The following is a 20,164-nucleotide window of genomic DNA, read 5'->3' as shown; positions in this document are numbered from 1 at the left end:
ATTCTGCTCCTCCTGCTGTTGTTCATTTGTTGTGGCCTCCCGCAAGTCCAGCCACCGGATCTGCTCAGATGCCTTGTCCACCTCCTCTCCATGGAGGCTGCACATCTTATCGATGGCTATTTCTGGACTGGCTGAAGCTCGCGGAGGATGCAGCCTTGATGATGATTGCACACGATGGCTGCTCCTCCAGCTCGTACTCCCTTGTGCATCACTGACTGAAATGGCTCCACTGCCCGCCGCAAGGTCTGCTCTGACAAGATACAACAGGCTTCACTCTTCTGAAGGCAGGGGCACTTGGGCCCACAGAACAGTCATTGGTATGCTGCCCCACCTTTGCAGCAGGAGAGAGGTGACAGGCCGCCGTCCCCTGCGGGGCTGCCTGGCAAAAAATGTGACCAATGCAGTTGACAGCATGGATTAAGCAGCCTAGCCAAATCCCAGCTGAAGCTGTGTCCTGCTGTGCCAACAGCTGGATGGGCAATCTGCCCAAGGTGGCTGCCACCCTGTCAGGTCCACCCTGGAAACAGGCACATCAAAATCCTGCAGATGTGACTAGGGAGGAGGAAACGGAAGCTTCTTTCCCTTAGAAATCATGATCATTTTATTAGAGGCTGGTTAGGGAAAGCAAGGCATCCATGGGGCTTTTCCCGCACAGAATGGCAAATAGATTTTGAACCCAGTTCTTGGATTTCAGAGCTGTTGAAAAGGGGTGCATGAGTAAGAAAAGTCCCAAGTTCAGTCCCCACTGGCACCTCCAGGTTAGGGCTGGATGAGCCTCCCTGCCTGAAACCCCAGAGAGCAGCTGCCAGTCAGAGTAGACAGTATTGAGCTACTTGGACCAATGGGCCTAACTCAACATAAGGGAGCTTCTTATGAGCATGTTCTCCCAAGTAGAGCAGGACCAAATATCCTCCAGTTTGGGTTTAGGAGCAGTGGGGCAGAGATCCCCATTCAGAAAACACTTGGATTGTGTAGAGCTTCACTCTCTGTTTCTGTGTCTTTTAAAAAGCCCTATGCTTAAAAAGCCCTAGGAACGTGGGTGGAGCTGTGGGTTAAACCACAGAGCCTAGGACTTGCCAATCAGAAGGTTGGCGGCTCGAATCCCCGCGACGGGTTGAGCTCCCATTGCTCGGTCCCTGCTCCTGCCCACCTAGCAGTTCGAAAGCACATCAAAGTGCAAGTAGATAAATAGGTACCGCTCCAGCGGGAAGGGAAACGGCGTTTCGGTGCGCTGCTCTGGTTCGCCAGTAGCGGCTTAGTCATGCTGGCCACATGACCTGGAAGCTGTATGCCGGCTCCCTAAAAAAGCGAGATGAGCACCGCAACCCCAGAGTCGGCCACGACTGGACCTAGTGGTCAGGGGTCCCTTTATCTTTACCTTTATGCATCTCTCTACTCCCTGCCCCAATGTTGCTTCTCTGGAACGATCTCCCCTGCCCCCGTGCAGAAGTGGGGCTGGCTGGGTACACTTGCCATGGGTCTCGGAGGTCTAAGGCAGCTAGGGGGCCCTGCCAGGGACTAGCTGCTTTTTTGAGTTTGTAACTTTATTCTAACAGGACTCCCACCCAAGGGGCCTCACAGAAGCTCTGCATGGGCCTGACTCCCTCGATTGTTTCTTCTTCTTCTTCCTGGCTTTACTCACATAGAGGACCACCTACAAGGAGGCAAGTGGGAAGATGTCATCTCACAGAATTTCAGAAGTGTAGAGTCGGTCCGTATTTGCCAACAAAGGTCCGTATAGTTAAAGCTATGGTTTTCCCAGTAGTGATGTATGGAAGTGAGAGCTGGACCATAAAGAAGGCTGATCGCCGAAGAATTGATGCTTTTGAATTATGGTGCTGGAGGAGACTCTTGAGAGTCCCATGGTCTGCAAGAAGATCAAACCTCTCCATTCTGAAGGAAATCAGCCCTGAGTGCTCACTGGAAGGACAGATCCTGAAGCTGAAGCTCCAGTACTTTGGCCACCTCATGAGAAGAGAAGACTCCCTGGAGAAGACCCTGATGTTGGGAAAGATGGAGGGCACAAGGAGAAGGGGGCGACAGAGGACGAGATGGTTGGATAGTGTTTTCGAGGTTACCAGCATGAGTCTGACCAAGCTGCGGGGGGCAGTGGAGGACAGGAGTGCCTGGCGTTCTCTGGTCCATGGGGTCACGAAGAGTCGGACACGACTAAACGACTAAACAACAAAGAGTCGGAAGGGACCTGTAGGTCATCTAGTGCAACTCCCTGCAAGGCAGGAACCACAGCTAAAGAATCCTGGACAGATGGCCACCCAACCTCTGTTTAAAAACCTCCAGTGAAGGAGAGTCCACCACCTTCTGAGGGAGTCTGCTCTACTATTGAACAACCTACTGTGCCACAGTACCAATCAGAGTTGGGTGCATGAGTGAGAGAGAGAGGTTTCAGAAGGAGACAGGTTTAACATTGGTCAAGAAAGTGAAATATTTGGGGGTTAATATGACAGCTAAGAATGTGAATCTATTTAAGGATAATTATGAAAAATGCTGGACGGAAGTGAAAAAAGATTTAGAAACATGATCAGATTTGAAGCTTTCATTGCTAGCCGTATTGCTGCGATAAAAATGAATGTATTGCCAAGAATGTTGTTTTTGTTTCAAACACTGCAAATTTTGTTTTTGTTTTTTTTTATTAAAAATTTTATTACATTTTCAGTTTACAGAAAAGAAAAAGAAGGACAAACCAGAAAAAAGAAAGAAAGAAAAACAATCCAACTTTCAAAATACATTTTTAGGTTACTAACTGGACTTCCCCACATCTCCCTCACCCTGCGTTCTTTACAATAAACATATCAGCAAATTATTACCTTGTTTCGTATCTTATTTATATCTTTCAGAGTGTTTTACTTCTAAATTTAAAGTAAAAAAGGTAAAGGTAAAGGTACCCCTGCCCGTACGGTCCAGTCTTGACAGACTCTGGGGTTGTGCGCCCATCTCACTTAAGAGGCCAGGGGCCAGCGCTGTCCGGAGACACTTCCGGGTCACGTGGCCAGCGTGACAAAGCTGCATCTGGCGAGCCAGCGCAGCACACGGAAACGCCGTTTACCTTCCCACCAGTAAGTGGTCCCTATTTATCTACTTGCACCCGGGGGTGCTTTCGAACTGCTAGGTTGGCAGGCGCTGGGACCGAGCAGCGGGAGCGCACCCCGCCGCGGGGATTCAAACCGCTTTTGTCAAATATTTATACCTTAAGATAATACATAAAATAACTTTAAATTTCAACTTTTTCTTACTTATAACTTAACTTTCTATTTTCCTAATCTAATTGCAGGAGCTAAAATTTCCAAGTCATGCAGATTCTTAACATTCATACAACTTATAATGTTTTTGTAAATAGTCCTTAAATTTCTTCCAGTCCTCTTCCATTGTCTCTTCTCCCAGATCTCGGATTCTGCCAGTCATTTCAGCCAGTTCCATATAGTCCATCAACTGCGTCTGCCACTCTTCCAGCGTGGGAAGGTCTTGTATCTTCCAATATTTTGCAATGAGTATTCTTGCTGCTGTAGTTGCATACATAAAAAAAGTTCTATCCTTCTTTAACACCTTTTGGTCCACAATGCCCAGGAGGAAGGCCTCTGGTTTCTTAGGGAAGGTGTACCTAAACACCTTTTTAAACTCATTATAGATCATTTCCCAGAAGGCCTTCACTTTTGGACAAGTCCACCAAAGATGAAAGAATGTCCCTTCAGCCTCCTTACATTTCCAACATTTATTATCAGACCGATGATATATTTTTGCAAGTTTGACTGGGGTCATGTACCACCTATATATCATTTTCATAATATTTTCCTTCAGGGCATTACATGCCGTGAATTTCATTCCAGTGGTCCATAACCTTTCCCAGTCTTCTAACATAATGTTGTACCCAATATCCTGAGCCCATTTTATCATGGCTGATTTGACTATCTCATCCTGGGTGTTCCATTTAAGCAGCAAGTTATACATTCTCGAAAGCGCCTTGGTCTTAGGTTCTAACAGTTCTGTCTCTAATTTCGATTTTTCCACCTGGAATACTATTTTTTTGTCTGACTTAAAAACCTCTTGAATTTGAGCATAATGAAACCAGTCTTGCACCCTATTCTTTAATTTTTCAAAGCTCTCCAATTATCTCCAATTTTTTCTATTATTTCCCAGTATTTCGGCCATTCGGGGTTTTTTCGAACCTTGGCCTCCGCTGGTGATAACCACCTCGGGGTCTTACCTTCCAATAAGTCTTTGTATTTTGTCCAGACCATAAATATAGCTTTCCTGACAATATGGTTTTTAACATTTTATGAACCTTTACCTTATCGTACCACAAATATGCATGCCATCCAAAAACATTATTATACCCTTCCAGATCTAGGACGTCAGTGTTCTCAAGGAGTAACCAATCTTTCATCCAGCAGAAAGCCGCAGCTTCATAATATAACCTTAAATCTGGCAGGGCAAACCCCCCTCTCTCTTTTGCATCCGTTAATATTTTAAATTTTATTCGGGGCTTTTTGCCCTGCCAGACAAACCTAGAAATATCTTTCTGCCACTTCCCAAAACACTCCACTCTGTCCACGATCTGTAGGGTCTGAAACAAAAATAACATCTTCGGCAATACATTCATCTTTATAGCTGCAATTCGACCCAACAAGGAAAGTTTCAATCTTGACCCAATCTCTAAATCTTTCTTAATTTCTGACCAGCATTTTTCATAATTATCTTTAAATAGATTCAAATTTTTGGCAGACAAGTTTACCCCTAGGTATTTTACCTTTTTAACAACATTTAACTCTGTCTCTTTCTGAAACCCATCTATTTCCAAAGGTGTCAGATTTTTATCCAAAACCTTGGTTTTTTGCTTGTTCAGTTTGAACCCCGCTACCCGACCAAATTCATAAATTAATTCTAACACTCTAATCATACTAGATTCTGGCTCCTGTAGTGTTAAAACCAAATCATCTGCAAAAGCTTTCAATTTAAATTGTTTCACTCCGACCTGTATTCCTTGTACCAACCGGTCTTCCCTAATCATGTTCAAAAGCACCTCCAGAACAGAAATAAATAACAGAGGGGATAGGGGGCAACCTTGTCGTGTTCCTTTTTCAATTTTAAATTCTTCTGTCACCACATTGTTTACTATCAGTTTAGCTTTCTGCTCTGAATAAATTGCCTCTATTCCATTTTCAAACCCCCGTCCCACTCCCATCCCTTCCAAATTTTTCTTCATAAACCTCCAAGAAATGTTATCAAAGGCCTTCTCCGCATCAACAAAAATTAACACTGATTTTGTATTAATGTTGGTTTGCAAAAGTTCCAAAATATCAATAATATTCCTAGTATTATCAGACAAATGTCTTCCTGGGAGAAAGCCTGCCTGGTCCTTGTGAATTACTTCATTTAATACTTTTTTAAATCTACTTGCCAAAATATCTGCAAAAATTTTGTAATCCACATTTAGGAGTGAGATGGGACGGTAGTTCTTAAGCTGAGTCTTTTCAGTTTCCACTTTAGGGATCAATGTGATGAAGGCTTCTTTCCACGATTCCGGTGCCTTCTTCCCCTCCAAAATCTGATTGCATACCTCCATTAATGGTTGTATCAAATAATCTTTCAATATCTTATAATACTTGGAGGTAAGCCCATCCGGACCTGGAGATTTGCCTAGTTGCATATTCTGGATGGCACCCTCTATTTCTTGTTGTGTTATTTTATGATTCAGGATTGTTCTCTTTTCCTGGGCAAGTTTTGGTAAACCATTTGTTTTCAAAAATTGGTCTATCTCCTTCTCCTCTTGTGGCCCTTGAGTATAGAGCTTTTTGAAATATCTCTGGAAACACTTCCTAATTTCTTCGGGTTTCTGGATATCTTTCCCTTCAATCTCTAGATTGGTGACAGTATTCAATTTTTGTCTCTTTTTCAATTGCCATGCTAATAGTTTCCCACACTTGTTAGCTGATTCAAATGATCTTTGTTTCATTTGTTTAATTTTCCACTCAACTTCTTGATTTATCAGTTTCGCGTACTGTGCTTGGTAAAATTTAATTTCTCTCAAGGTCTCCTTCGATTTTGGCTTAGATCTCAACTTTTTCTCTCCATCTCTTATCTTCTCTAAAATCTTATCTTTTTTCCCATTCCAGATTCTTTTCTTTATCGTGTTCTGTTGTATCAGAAACCCTCTCATAACTGCTTTGCTTGCATCCCAGATTGTTCTCCTTTCCACCATAGTATTCAAATTTATTTCAAAATAATCTTTCAAGGTTTTTTGGGCCTTCTTCACAATCTCCTGATCTCTTAATAGGGTGTCATTCATTTTCCATCTAAAGGAGCCGATTGGAGTAAGTCTTAATTCCATTTTCATAGCGTTATGGTCGGAGCAAGTTTTTGGGCAGATTTCCACTTTTCTAATCATAGGTGCCAGCCTTCTAGTTGTCCATATTTGGTCTATTCTTGTCCATGACAGATGAGCCTCAGAAAAGAAAGTTCCTTCTCTACCTAAGGGATTCTTAGTCCTCCAAATATCGATTAAGTCCATATTGTCAGTTAGTTCAAAAAAAGTTTTGGGTAGTCTGCCATCTTTTGTTAGACTTAGGTCCTGTGACTTATCCATATTTGTAGAGACCACTCCGTTCATATCTCCCATCATAATGATGTTGGTGTAGTCCAAATAGTCCAGGATTGTCTCATGCAGTCTCCTATAAAATTCTGATTTCCCCTCGTTCGGTGCATAAATTCCTAATAGCAAAAATTTTTCTCCTTGGGCCTGTATTTCAATAGCCAAAACTCTTCCTTGCTCATCTTTGAATAAAAATTTTGGTGACAGGCTCTCCTTTGCATAAATCACCACTCCTCTTTTCTTTACTTTATCCGATGAGATGAATTCTTGGCCTAATCTTTTATTAATCAAGACTTTTCTATGGAGCCTGGTCACATGTGTTTCCTGCAAGCAGATGATGTCCAATTGTTCTTTTTTCAATATATGAAAATTTCTTCTTCTTTTCTCTGGGGAATTTCCGCCATTTATATTCCAACTAAGAAGCTGCAGAGACATCCTGGGTCAATCTATTGGTCCTGTGGTGACGTCCCTTTCTTTTGGTCCTCTGGTCCCGAGGGTGTAGGTGCCAGTATAGGTGTAAGCGGTGGCGGTGGCCAGGCTCCTGTTGTCCCTTTCTGTAGATCCTCTTCGTGGTCGTTCAAGAACTTTTGTTGGTCTTCTGCTGTTCTAATTTTAACTTTCTTTCCTTTGAAATTAAAAGATAGTCCTTGAGGAAACTCCCACCTATAAGGAATTGAGTTGCCTCTCAGTAATTTTGCAAGTTCTATATACGTCGCTCTAAGATCCAAAAGCTGTTTTGGTATGTCTCTGTAAATTTCAGCTCTGTTGCCGTGGATGTCAAGTGATTTTCCAAAATGAAGGCCTAATATTTTATCTCTCTCTTGCTTAGATCTTAAAATGATCAAACAGTCTCTGGGTTTATCCCTCCTCGTCACTCTTCCCAGTCTGAAAGCAGTCACAATTTTAAAATCCTTATCCTCTTCAGTACCCCAGAACTTTGAAAATTCTAATGTCAGATAACCAATCAGATCTTCCTGTTCAAGTTCTGGAATAGCTCTAAGTCTAAGATTGCTTTCCCGATTTCTCAGTTCAGTCATCGACCAGTAGGCCTGCTGTTCACTAATCTGTTTATGCAACGGCTTCACCTCCACCTTTAATGCCTCAACTTTCAAGTTGGCTTCCTCTGCTTTTTGTTTGGCTTCCTCAGCCAGTTTGTGATTCTCTGCTGTTGCTTCTTGAAGATTCCCAATTGCTTGTGTGTGTTGAGCCACCTGGTCAGTCAATTTATTTATTGAGGATGTGGCTTGATCAATTTTAGTCGAATGTTCGTCCGCCTTTTTATTTAGAATTGCCAGTTGTTCTAGGATCTGATTTAAAACTTTTTCAGATCCTCCTGAAGCCATATCCCCTGTAGATGTCTGCTCAACAGCCCCTTTTTGTATTTCTAGAACAGCTGGGACAGATGATCTACGTGGTTGGGAAGTCAAAGTTGTTTGTACCAATTGTTTTGCCTTTATTTTAGCCAGCCTTGTTTTCCCTGCGTCACTCATTCCAATCCCATCTGTGTATCAAGGTCAGACTGTATGTGTTCCCATGAGAGAGACAGTTCCAAAGTATACACAACCAGGCAGCAGAGAATCAGAACAAAATATAGTTCCCAGAGAATAATAAAGTTCAACCGAAAGAAAGAGGTTTTTCCTTCTTTACTGTCCCAATAATCCAAAGAAGAAACAACTGAAGTTCTAAAAGGTCTTTTAGTTTCTTTTTAGCATTAAGCTTTTCCCAACTTAATACAAAGTCTCAGAGAGGGTGCAAGAAACAGTTTCCCTATTTCTTCTATGGTGTAACGTTTACATGCAACACTTTCAACCTTAAAAACAATATCAGCAGTTTGACAGTTTAACAGTTCTTCTTTACCCTGGCAGCCCACAGATTTGGTTTCTTCAATTATTTATAAATCCCAAAGGAAGAAGGAAGATCCAGTCAGAAAATCAGCATAGATACTCCGAAATTGTCTCTTTTAATCCCTGCCAAAAGTTCAATAGTCTGCACGATAATCCAATCTTTTTTATAGTTCTTTCAAAGCGCTTCCCGCTTGTCAAACTTTGCTTTGATCTCTTTAGCACGGTCGGGAAACGGACTTCCTGGTTACGTTTCCCGTTTTCAGCCAAATTAAATACTTTAGTCCCGATAATTTTTAAGTCCCCTTACTCACGGGTTGTAGTTGCAAATCTGATGTTCCAAGAAGAAAGGTCGGCGCTCAGCAGCAGCCGCGCGGCTTTGCTTCCCGCAGAAAGAGCGATGAACTCACAGCGCCGCTCCCCCTTTCACGTTCCGGAGCCCCTTACGGGGTTCCTTCTCCGTTTCTGGGGGGGCTTCTGGCGCCCGCCGAGTCCCACAGCCACGAGCTCACTCTGCCCGTGGTTTTTCTTGATGGGTCGCCGCTATGCCGCAGCGAACGACCCTTTTCTGCGGAGCCCCTCTTCAGAGCACGAAGAGGGCCGCCATTGCTGTTTCGCGCCGCCTCCGGAAGTCAAACACTGCAAATTTTGGATAAAATGGATTGCTTCAAGAAGGGGCAGAGATATATTTCTAGATTTGTCTGGCAGGGCAAGAAGCCCAGAATAAAATTTAAAATACTAACGGATGCAAAAGAAAGAGGTGGATTTGCCCTGCCAGACCTTAAACTTTATTATGAATCAGCCGCATTTTGCTGGCTGAGAGAATGGCTGCTTCTTGAAAACACAGACATTTTGGACTTAGAAGGTTTCAATAATGTATTTGGGTGGCATGCATATCTGTGGTATGATAAGGTCAAGGCCATTTTGTTAGGAAAGCATTGTTTAATGTTTGGATAAGATATAAAGACCTACTTGAAAATAAAACCCCAAGGCAAAAATGGAAAGGATTTGCTGAAACAACTAATTGAACTAGAATACAAAAAAGGGAGGTGCGAGGAGGTCAGGGAAACAAGTAAATGAAAGTCAAGACATGGAAAGGTTGATTTGTTCTTAATTGTTTTTACTTTTTTGTATTTTGTATTTTTTTGCTTCTTTTTTTCTTTTTTTTCTTCTTTTATTCTTGTAACTTTTTTGAAACTTTAATAAATATTTTTTTAAAAAAAAACAGAGTTGGGTGCATAAGGACATAGAATCATAGAATCATAGAGTTGGAAGAGACCACAAGGGCCATCGAGTCCAACCCCCTGCCAAGCAGGAAACACCATCAGAGCACATCACTGGTGCCAAGTGAGGGAAATTGAGAAGGACAGTCATTGGCCACCTCATGAGAAGAGAAGACTCCCTGGAAAAGACCCTGATGCTGGGAAAGATGGAGGGCACAAGGAGAAGGGAACGAAGAGGACGAGATGGTTGGACAGTGTTCTTGAAGCTACCAGCATGAGTTTGACCAAACTGCGGGAGGCAGTGGAAGACAGGAGTGCCTGGCGTGCTCTGGTCCATGGGGTCATGAAGAGTCGGACACGACTAAACAACTAAACAACAACAACAACATGTATAAGCGATTTCTGCAAGGAGGATGAGATACTGGCCAAAAGGGGAGATGTTTTTCAGGACGATAAAAACAATGTTTACAAGTTCTGTTCTGAATACAAAGTTCTGTGGGACATCCTAAGAATGTAAGAAGAGCCATATAACACCAGTGCAGATAGGAAGAATGTATAAAACCGGTTCAAATATATGTTGGAAATGTAAGGAAAAAGAAGGGACTTTTTACCATATGTGGTGGGATTGTTGTAAAATTAAAAAATTCTGGGAAATGATATACAATGAGTTGAAGAAAATGTTCCAATTAACATTTGTAAAAAAAACCTGAAGCCTTTTTGCTAGGGATTGTAGGAAAAGACCTGCCAAGGAAACTGAAGAACATTTTCATGTATGCGACAACAGCAGCAAGAGTCTTAATAGCACAGGGATGGAAGAAAGAAGAAATCCCAACCAAAGAACTGTGGCAAGAGAAACTGATGGACTATGCGGAATTGGTGAAACTGACACATAAACTATGTGATAAGGACAACTGTGACTTTAAAGAAGAATGGGAACCTTTTCTAAAGTACTTAAAGAAACAACAAAATGAACTGGACTCCTTGGCAGGTTTTGAATAAACATACACAGATTTATTATGGGTAACGTACAGATAGATAAATTAAGGATCTTTACAATTTAATAATATGCAGAGATTAACATGTGCTGAAAAACCAGGGAGAGGAGCTGAGGGAAGTGGGTGGGAGGGTGGGTTATTTCTTTTTTTTTCTGGAGAGGGGGGAGGGAAAAATAGGGGGAAATAAAAAATTGAGGATGATATGTGTTGGATAAATTGTTATGTTGAAAATTTCAATTAAAAAACTTATTTAAAAAAAGAAGGAGGAGGAGGACAATCATGTATACATGATTCTGCAAGGAGGAAGAGATACTGGCCAAAAGGGGAGATGTTTTTCAGGACGATAAAAACAATGTTTACAAGTTTTGTCCTGAAAACAAAGTTTTGTGGAACAAAACATCCTAAGAATGTAAGAAGAGCCTGCTGGGTGAGGTCAGTGGTCCATCTACTTCAGCATCTACTGCAGGGATAGCTCAGTCAGTAGAGCATGAGACTCTTAATATCAGGGGTTCAAGCCCCACATTGGGCAAAACATTCCTGCATTGGAGGGGGTTGCACTCAATGGCCCTTGTGGTCCCCTCCAGATCTACAGTTCTATGATTCAACGATCCTCTTCTTACAGTGTCCAGCCAGATGCCCCAACAAGAAGTCTCCAAACACCTTCTGTGGCTTGCAGCAACTGGTATTTGGAAGTATTGTTGCCTCCCACTGTGGCAGCAGAGCAGAGCCATCGTGGCTACGAGCCATTGAGAGCCCTTTCATTTGTGAATTTGGCTCATCCTCTTTTAAAGCCATCTAGGTTGGTGGCCATCACTGCCTCCTGTGAAAGCAAGTTCCTCAGTTAAACTGTGCGCTGCAAGTGGACCTCATGGGAACCCTATGGGTGATGCGTGCTGCCAGTCTGCAGTTCCATAAAGCTTCCTCCTGGGTGTGTTTTCAGGAGGGAGAGGATGGACTGAAGGGGAAGAGGCCAAATTTGGAAGGGGTATTATGGGAGGAGGAAGGTGTGGTGCCAAACAGGGCCCCACCTAAGGTCTGAGATCTTCCAGGAACCAGCCCTTCTTCACAGGGCAGATAGAGGTATCATGTGCTGTAGCAAATGGCCCAGCTGGGATTGTGTCCTCTTCTGACCACCAGCAGCCCCAGAACGGAGGGGGTCTACTGCTGTGCTTCATCCACAGCACAGCTCCTGGCCTTGAGGCTGTTAGCCCTGGGTGAACGTCCTTGTGGGTCTCTGGGCCTGCAGGAAGCTTCAGAGATACATCTCAGGATGTTTACTGGAAGCAGGGCCTCAGCCTCCAGAAAATCACAGGCTGTTGGTGCTGAATCTCTGACAGTCTCAGCCTCCGAAATCCAGAAGATGACTCTTTCCCTCAGTATGAAATTCTGTATTAGCAGTGCCAGAGATCGCAGCAGATTGGAACCTCTGAAGTGTGAGAGGTTTGCCCCCCTGTGGAAAAAGGAGACATCTCATGGGGAGGCCTGCAGAGAAGCAGAGAACAGTAGAGTTGGAAGGGAGCTCAAATGCCATCTGGTTCAACCCCCCTGCAATGCAAGAATCAAGAGGCAGTAGCTGGTTAGATTTGGGCCTGGCACGGATGGTGATGATGATGAGCCCAAGGCTGCTCTCTGCTTGGCTTATATTCTTGTCCTTCCAATCTTGGTGAGCAGACACCAAGCTGGGCAGCTGGGAAGGCAACGTCCCTTTCACAGGAGAAGGGAATTTCACACCAGAACATCTCAACCTGGGGAGAACCCTGGTAATATGGCTCCCTGTATGAGGCCAAATTTTGATGCCCATGCCCGTAGCTCTCACGGTGCCTTCCCAAAGCTGGGTAAGGGAGCCACCAGGCTTTGGGAAGGAGGAGAGAGGCTCTGGCAGGGTCCTAGAGCTCTCCTACCTCCTTCCCAAAGCTGGGAAAGCATTAACTAGACTTTGGGAAGGAGATAGGAGGACTCTAGGACCCTATCAGAGCCTTCACGCCTCCTTCCCAAACCCAGCGCTAACTAGTGATGAGCTGTTCTTGGCATATACAGGATCTGTTCAGAACCTTGAAGGAGCTGTCAGTGGGATCATCTGTTCCTCAGAATGGAGGCCAGTCACATAGAAAGGAGGAGGACTCAGGGTGTGTTTTCATTCTGTCTTCTCCTGACCTTCATCTCTCTGACTATAGATTTTTGGTCTCTGCAGGATTAGCGCATTTCTCAGAGTCAGTGACACAGGCCTTGCAGTGTACCCGTCCACTGAAGAAAGGTGATGGAGGACGACACTCTCTTGATGGATAACCCTTGTTTCCTGGAACAGCGGCTTGGAAACTTTGAGCAGGAAATACCAGCAGATGCTGGAGATGCCCATTTACAACGATGAATGCCAGGAAGGTTTAATAGTGGTCACACACCACCCCAGTGTCTGAGCAGTGAGAGAATCCAGGGGTCCAGGCACTTGCCAGGGTTCACTTTCCCTGGAATTAAGGTCAGTGGAGACTCTGGTGTCTTTAGGATACATGGTTTTATTTACACATTTATACAACCTGAGCATAAGATGGAGGGGCTCATAGCACCAACACCCTAAAAGATCTTGCTTCCCCATTAGTCACAGCCTTGAATCCAACACAGAGCAAGCTGCTCTCTGTGTCTCCAGCTTCCTTTTTTTAAAAAAAAAATATTAACAATTTCAACATAACAAATCCATAGCTGTCAAGCGTCCCTTATTTGGCGGGACAGTCCCTTATCCCAGCGTCATGTCCCGCTGCTGTCCCTTATTGATGAGGCTTCGTTTGGCTGCTGGCTGGGCTTTCTGCCTTTGGCTCAGAGGGGCTCAGAAGTTGAACATACCTGTGCCCAGAAAATCCCTTATTTTGGCTGCTGGTCCCTTATTTTCAAATCTGTAAGTTGACAGCTATGAACAAATCATGAATACAAATCATCTTCATTATTCCCCCCCCCCCTTTCCCCTTCCCACCTCCCCAACAATCCCTCCCCCCCCCCCCGGACTTCCCTCAGCTTCTCTCTCTGATTTCTCAACTCCTATTGTTCTCTGCATATTGTAAAATTGTATACATCCTTATATTATCTATCCACTATATTAACCCAATAAATTTGTGTATGTTTCTTCACCTGTGTTTCCAGCTTCCAGTATGCTTCCATCTTGGCTCATACAAAATTATTGGAGATAATGAAAAGGTTTAACTTATTGTTAAATGTAATAATTGTATTTATTTTGATGATTCTGGAGTACCGCTTGCATGTACTTTATGCCTCGTAATAACGAGTGCATTGTGACAAATACATTTGCTTGCCATGTATTGTGTCTTTGTATGCTGGCCTGAACCCCTGGTTTCCCCCCCCCCCCCCTGTTTGTGTATGTTCCTATACAGCGGGTTCCATCTTGGCTCACACATGTGACACTGGCCATTGTTCTCCTACATAGCAGCTAGGTGAGGGTGGAAAGGAAAGGCCCACCCATTTGTTCTATGGCACAGAGCAACTTCTTTGGTCATGCTAATTGTGGAGCTTGATCGCCGAAGAATGGATGCTTTTGAATTCTGGTGCTGGAGGAGACTCTTTGAGAGTCCCATGGACTGCAAGAAGATCAAACCTCTCCATTCTGAAGGAAATCAGCCCTGAGTGCTCACTGGAAGGACAGATCCTGAAGCTGAGGCTCCAAGACTTTGGCCACCTCATGAGAAGAGAAGACTCCCTGGAAAAGACCCTGATGTTGGGAAAGATGGAGGGCACAGGGAGAAGGGGACGACAGAGGATGAGATGGTTGGACGGTGTTCTCAAGGCTACCAGCATGAGTTTGACCAAACTGTGGGAGGCAGTGGAAGACAGAAGTGCCTGGCGTGCTCTGGTCCATGGGGTCACAAAGAGGCAGACACGACTAAACGACTAAACAACAACAACAACAACAATTGTGGTGCTGAACTAGTCAGCCAAAGCCATCATCTGGAGAAAGGGCCTGGTATGGCCAAAACATGCTCTCATATCTTCTATTCCCACAGATAAAAGATCCCAAGAAATGAAAAGGACTCAAGAACCCATTTGTGAAGGTACTGGAGTTTCCTGGGTGTCACCTAAAGAGCAAAACTGGGGAAGGAGTTGAATGCAAACTTAGCAGGTAAGTTCACAGACACACACCATAGCGAGCTCAGAAGAAGGCAAATTCCTCCCTCCCCTCTATTTGTTGCATGGTGTGCTGTTGTCATGTGGGTTGGACAGCCTTGGTGCTGCCAATAGATGTTTTCTCTCTGCTCAAGCCTCCTCAAAAGAGACAGGAAAGCTGAAAGGAGCTCAAGATAGGAAGGTTGAAAGGTGGAAGAGTCCCATTCAAGTGAAGAGAGGTTCTGCAGCAGCTGTGCGCCTAGGAGGACATTTAGGCTTTGTGTGAGATGAAGAAAAGAGAGAAAGTGAAACAGGAGATGCGAGGGGGCTCCACAACACAATGACTGAGGACCCAAATGGCAAATTCAGAAACAAGTTGTCAGGGACTCAGCGGGAGCGCAGGGAGGAGAGGAGATGGAGAGCGAGGGGGAGCAATCAGAGGGCAGCGTAGGAGAAGATGACAGCAGCCCGATAGATTCCATGAGCCTCTCCAGCGAATCGGAAGATTCACAGAAGGGGGCGCCGATGGGCAGGGCAAGGGGGGACCCAAGGGGGACACCCCAGAAGCAAGGGGCCAGCGGGGACTCCCAGAGCAGCAGTTGGAAATCAGGACCAGCTTCCCCACCAGAGCGTAGTGGGGGGGAGGAGTCCCAGGTATCAGAGCCCACATATTCACCACCAGCGAGAGAAGATGAGTCAGGGTTGGCCACGCCTCCATCGGAGAGCGAGGGAACGGTCAAGAGGAAAGTTGCAGGCTGGGCGCGCGCGCCAAGTTCAAATGTACAGGCGAGCGGCACAGAAGGTAGCCCGGATAGGGAACCAGGTCCTAAAGCCCGCCGGAAGGAGGGGGAAGAATCATCAGGGTCAGCGTCAGAGGAGTCCAGAAAGGATGAAACCCTAGCGGGCAGGAGGGCCCAGAGGAGAAAGGAACTTAGGAAGAGGTGGAGCAAAGCGAGAGTGTTAAACTGGTGTGGAAGGGGCGGAGACTCAGACGGGACTTCGCCGGTCTAAGGTCGAGACGTAGAGCTGCGCGCTGCGGCTTTAAAATGGAAACTGAACCTCAATAAAGACTTTTGTACATAACTACAGCCTAGCGTTGGTCCTCTGTGAGCTGGGACCTGGAGGCAGCTCTGACACAAGTGCTTGTCAGGAGGTAAAGCAGATGGATAAACAAGCCTCCTGCTTTCTAAAATTCCTCCTCCTGCAGAGAACAGAAAATGAGTAGAATTAGCCAAGGAATGGAAATAGAAGTATTGTACCAACCCTAACTATACAAACAGGGGGAAAGCCCGGCCATTCTTTTGGGATGGTGAATACTTTAATTCTTGAATCCAGGTCACAGGCTCACCCTATTCATAAACAAAGATGCCCTAAAGACAGGTAAGCAAAAGACAATGGAGAGGCTTTCCGTTTCCTTCCTCCTTGCAGAGAAACATTTGAGGTCAAATTGGGAGAGTCAAAATGGTTTCAGGATTGCTCTCCTGTACAGTGGTACCTCTGGATGCAAACGGGATCCGTTCCGGAGCCCCGTTCACATCATGAGCAGAACGCAACCCGCGTCTGTGGGTCGCGATTCACCGCGTCTGCGCATGCGCGTGACGTCATTCAGAGTGTCTGCGCATGCACGAGCAGCGAAACTCAGAAGTAACCCGTTTCATTACTTCCAGGTCACCGCAGGATGCAACCTGAAAAGATTTAACCTGAAGCATCTTTAATCCAAGGTATGACTGTACTATTTCAGACACGTGGTTTATATACTTATATATGTGTTTGCCTTGTAAATTTATGAACATTTAATTTATATATTTGAGACCTTAAATTCTTATAACACTTATGAACATTTATTTTATATTTGAGACCTTAGAATTCTTATAACACAATGATCTGGGCTGTATCCATTCACAAGTCACAGCAGGCAAGGCAGAGAGTGGCGGGTCCCCTGCAGTCTCGTGACTGCATAAAAGACCCTCACTATCTCACACCAAAGCAAACTGTGACAAAATCTTGGTGGGTGGTGGTGGGGAGAGAACCGTGATAATCAGGCAGGGATCTGGGTCTGCTTCTCCCCACCCCATCCTCCTGTTTCTTCTGCATATTCTACTCAGCAGACCTGAAAAAACTATTGAAGAAACATTTTTCCTGAATATATTCCAAGTCTAAATTATTAAACCTGCCCCCCCCCCAAAAAAAAAACAGAAAAAGGACAGGAGTCCTGAAGGAAGGGGGAGAGAGCAAGGCTTGGAACACAAGGCTTAGGAACTGAGGACTGGGGGAATTGGAGGTGCCTCTTCCAGTCTTTGCCAACCTGGTGCCCTCCAGATGTTAGGGCTACAGAAATTGCATCTGGAAATTTTAAAGGGGGAGAGAGAAATTTGGTTAAATTTCCATGGGTAAGATGCTTGCTTTACTTTTGAGGTGGTGTGATAGGAATTTTGAGGTCTTAGATATATGTTAAATGTTCATAAGTGTACCAACCAAGCACGTACATAGATCAGCACAGGAAGACCAACCTGAAGCCATTTTTTATTCCTAAACTGACCAAATGTTTTCTCTGCAAGGTCAAAGGAAAATGGAAAAGCCTCCCCATTGTCTTTTTCTTCACAAATCCTGTCTTACGGGCACATTTAAAATATGAATAGGGTGTGAGCCTGACCTGGCTCAGGAACTAAGTATTTATCATTACAAAAGACTGGCCAGGCTCCCCAGGCAATCCAATCAAGTGACCATTAAACAGGTAACCTGGCAGACAGGAGGTAAACAAAGCACTCAGATTTCTGCTGTAGACCGCCCTTTCTGTGATGTAGGTATGATGTATCTGGGGGTGGTCTTGGACTCCAGGGAGGGAATTTAAAATGTCTATATAAGGGCAGGCACACTTTTGTTCTGGGTTCCTCCTCCCTCCTGTGTGTGGTGAGTGAGGACCCTGTTGCATGCAACAGATCAATAATGATCAAGCTTACTAGCTGCTTTGCTTCTCAATATTCTCTGGTTGGCCTCTGTTATTTTCTCCTACCAATAGGGAACCTACATAAGGACTATATGGGCTCTTGGATACCCCATAAAGGAAAAAAGGGCAGATTTTTTGTTTATAACAGAGGCCAGGGGGTATTTATATAATAAGTGAATGGGGAAAAATATGTCTCCCCACCCTACTGCAGAGGAGGGGGACACAGCAGCAATTCCCGCTACCCCCATACAACTTCCCAGGAAGAAACAACATATTATGACCATATGGTCACTTCCTAGAAGCATTTTAAACAGATGTTGTTGTTGTTGTGGCTTACTGCACAGCCCCAGAGCTGCTCTGAGCAACTGGAAAACGTCCAAGGCGGTACCTCTGTCTTGTAAGTACAGTTCAATCACATCTCATACAGGACTTCTGTTCCACAGCTTCTGTGCTTACAAGAAAATCATGTCTACACAAACCTTTGGAGACACCCCTGTGGCTAGCAGGTGAGTAGGGAAAAAGAGAATCTCCCATACTCCCAGAGCCCACAAACTGAGCAGCCCACTCTCTGCCTTGCTTAGCAGGCAAGGCCCACTGAGCGGGTGGGCTCTGGGTGGCTAGGGATGTTCACTGCAAGATCTTGCCGGGCCATCTGACTTCCCTGATTTTGTCCCAGGACCAGAGCACTAAGTGAGCCTTGCACTCCAAGCAAGGCGAAGAGCTTAGAAGCTTTCTTCGCTTTCCAAGCACAGCCAGCACAAAAAGAGCTCCTCAGCTCTTCGCCTTGCTTGGATTCAACTCACGCAAGTTCAGCCCACACAGAGGCACATGATAGGAGCTGAAGTTCACAGAGTTTGCATGTAAATTTGCTAGAGAGAACACCGAGAGACACTTCCACTGTGCCCTGACAGGGGGAGAGCATTGCAATATATATATTCCCCTAATTGTGTGGGCACATCATCTTTTTTGCGCACACGCTCCGCACGGCTCTTTAAAAGGAGTGCGGCTCTTGGGGGCTTTTCCAGGAGGTGGGGGAAGGGACTGAGGGGCTGAGCCAGAAGCTAGAACAGCAAGAGGGAGCGCTGCGCAACGACCCCTCTCGCTGTTCTGGCTTCTGAGATAGCTGTGCAGCCTGCATTCGCTCCATAAGACGCACACACATTTCCCCTTCTTAGGAGGGAAAAAGTGTGTCTTATGGAGCGAAAAATACGATAAGTCCTCATGAAGATTCATCAGTCTTTCTCCTAACATACCCATTTCTAATGCAATGCTCCCTAATACAGTGGTTAAGTACTTAATTCATTCCAGAGGTCCGTTCTTAACCTGAAACTGTTCTTAACTTGAAGCACCACTTTAGCTAATGGGGCCTCCTGCTGCTGCTGCGCCGCCGGAGCCCGATATCTGTTCTTATCCTGAAGCAAAGTTCTTAACCTGAAGCACTATTTCTGGGTTAGCAGAGTGTGTAACCTGAAGCGTATGTAACCCGAGGTACCACTGTATAATGCATTTTATACACCATTTTCACTAATATGTGAATACTGTATTTTCATGCACACTCTACACGAATATATACATTTCTGTATTCATTCATTAGCTGGAGAACGGCACTGCAAAATTGGGAGAACGGTGACTGTTTCAGTTTTTGTGTGCTTCCAGGAGGAAGCAGGAAAGAGGCAGCCGTGGGGAGTGCAGAGAGATACTGGTTAACATCAGCCCCCCTGCCCTCAGTCCTTGTAAAAGCAGCTGCCTCTAAGAGGATGTTGTCTCTGGGAAGTTATTTTCATCAGGACTAGGCGCTGCTGAGACCATCAGCCTGAGTGGCTGCAGCTGTTCAGGGCAGTCTCCAAGGCTGCCCACCTGCGTTGGGGCTGGAGAAGGGAGGATCAGAGCTGTCTTTCCCATAGGGCTTAGTGGTGCGTCATGCCAGGGTGCTGGCTTCTCAGGGGCGCCCCAGCAAGTGGGAGAGCTGCGCGGCTTTGCCAGCGGCCTCCCCTTTCCCTGCACGCCTGCCAGCTGTGCCCCGCGAACCATAAGGCTGGCGGGCGTGCAGCTTCCCTCGCAAGCCTCTGCAGGGATCACAGCAGCATGGGGGAGAGTTGCCACACACACACACACACACACATGGCTGGCAGTGCACAGCTTCGCCCACCCCCCACTATCCGTAGTAATTTGGGGGCGCTGGGCGGATATTTGCACCCCAGCGCCGCATCTGCTAAAGACGGCCCTGGGGAGGATATCAGGATGATAACACCAGAACTCATGGACCTCCAATGAAGCTGAATATTGAAAGATTCAGGACCAGGAAAATGAAGTTCTTCTTCATGCAGCGCATAGTTAAACTTTGGAACTCACTCCTGCAGGAGGTATTGATGATGGCCACCAGCTTGTTGTTTAGTCGTTTAGTCATGTCCGACTCTTCGTGACCCCATGGACCAGAGCACGCCAGGCAC

The 20,164-nt window shown here is 45.3% G+C and overlaps 1 protein-coding gene across 1 annotated transcript in view; it reads left to right on the top strand.

Moving 5' to 3' along the window:
• GFRA2 (GDNF family receptor alpha 2) overlaps window positions 1-20,164 on the top strand; it is a 432,056-nt gene that overhangs the window by 378,798 nt on the left and 33,094 nt on the right. The gene's annotated exons all lie outside the window — the stretch shown is intronic.

Source organism: Podarcis cretensis, assembly GCF_951804945.1.
Source record: "Podarcis cretensis genome assembly, chromosome: 8".
NCBI classification, from domain to species: Eukaryota; Metazoa; Chordata; class Lepidosauria; order Squamata; family Lacertidae; genus Podarcis; species Podarcis cretensis.
This window is presented reverse-complemented; position numbering and strand designations above follow the sequence as displayed.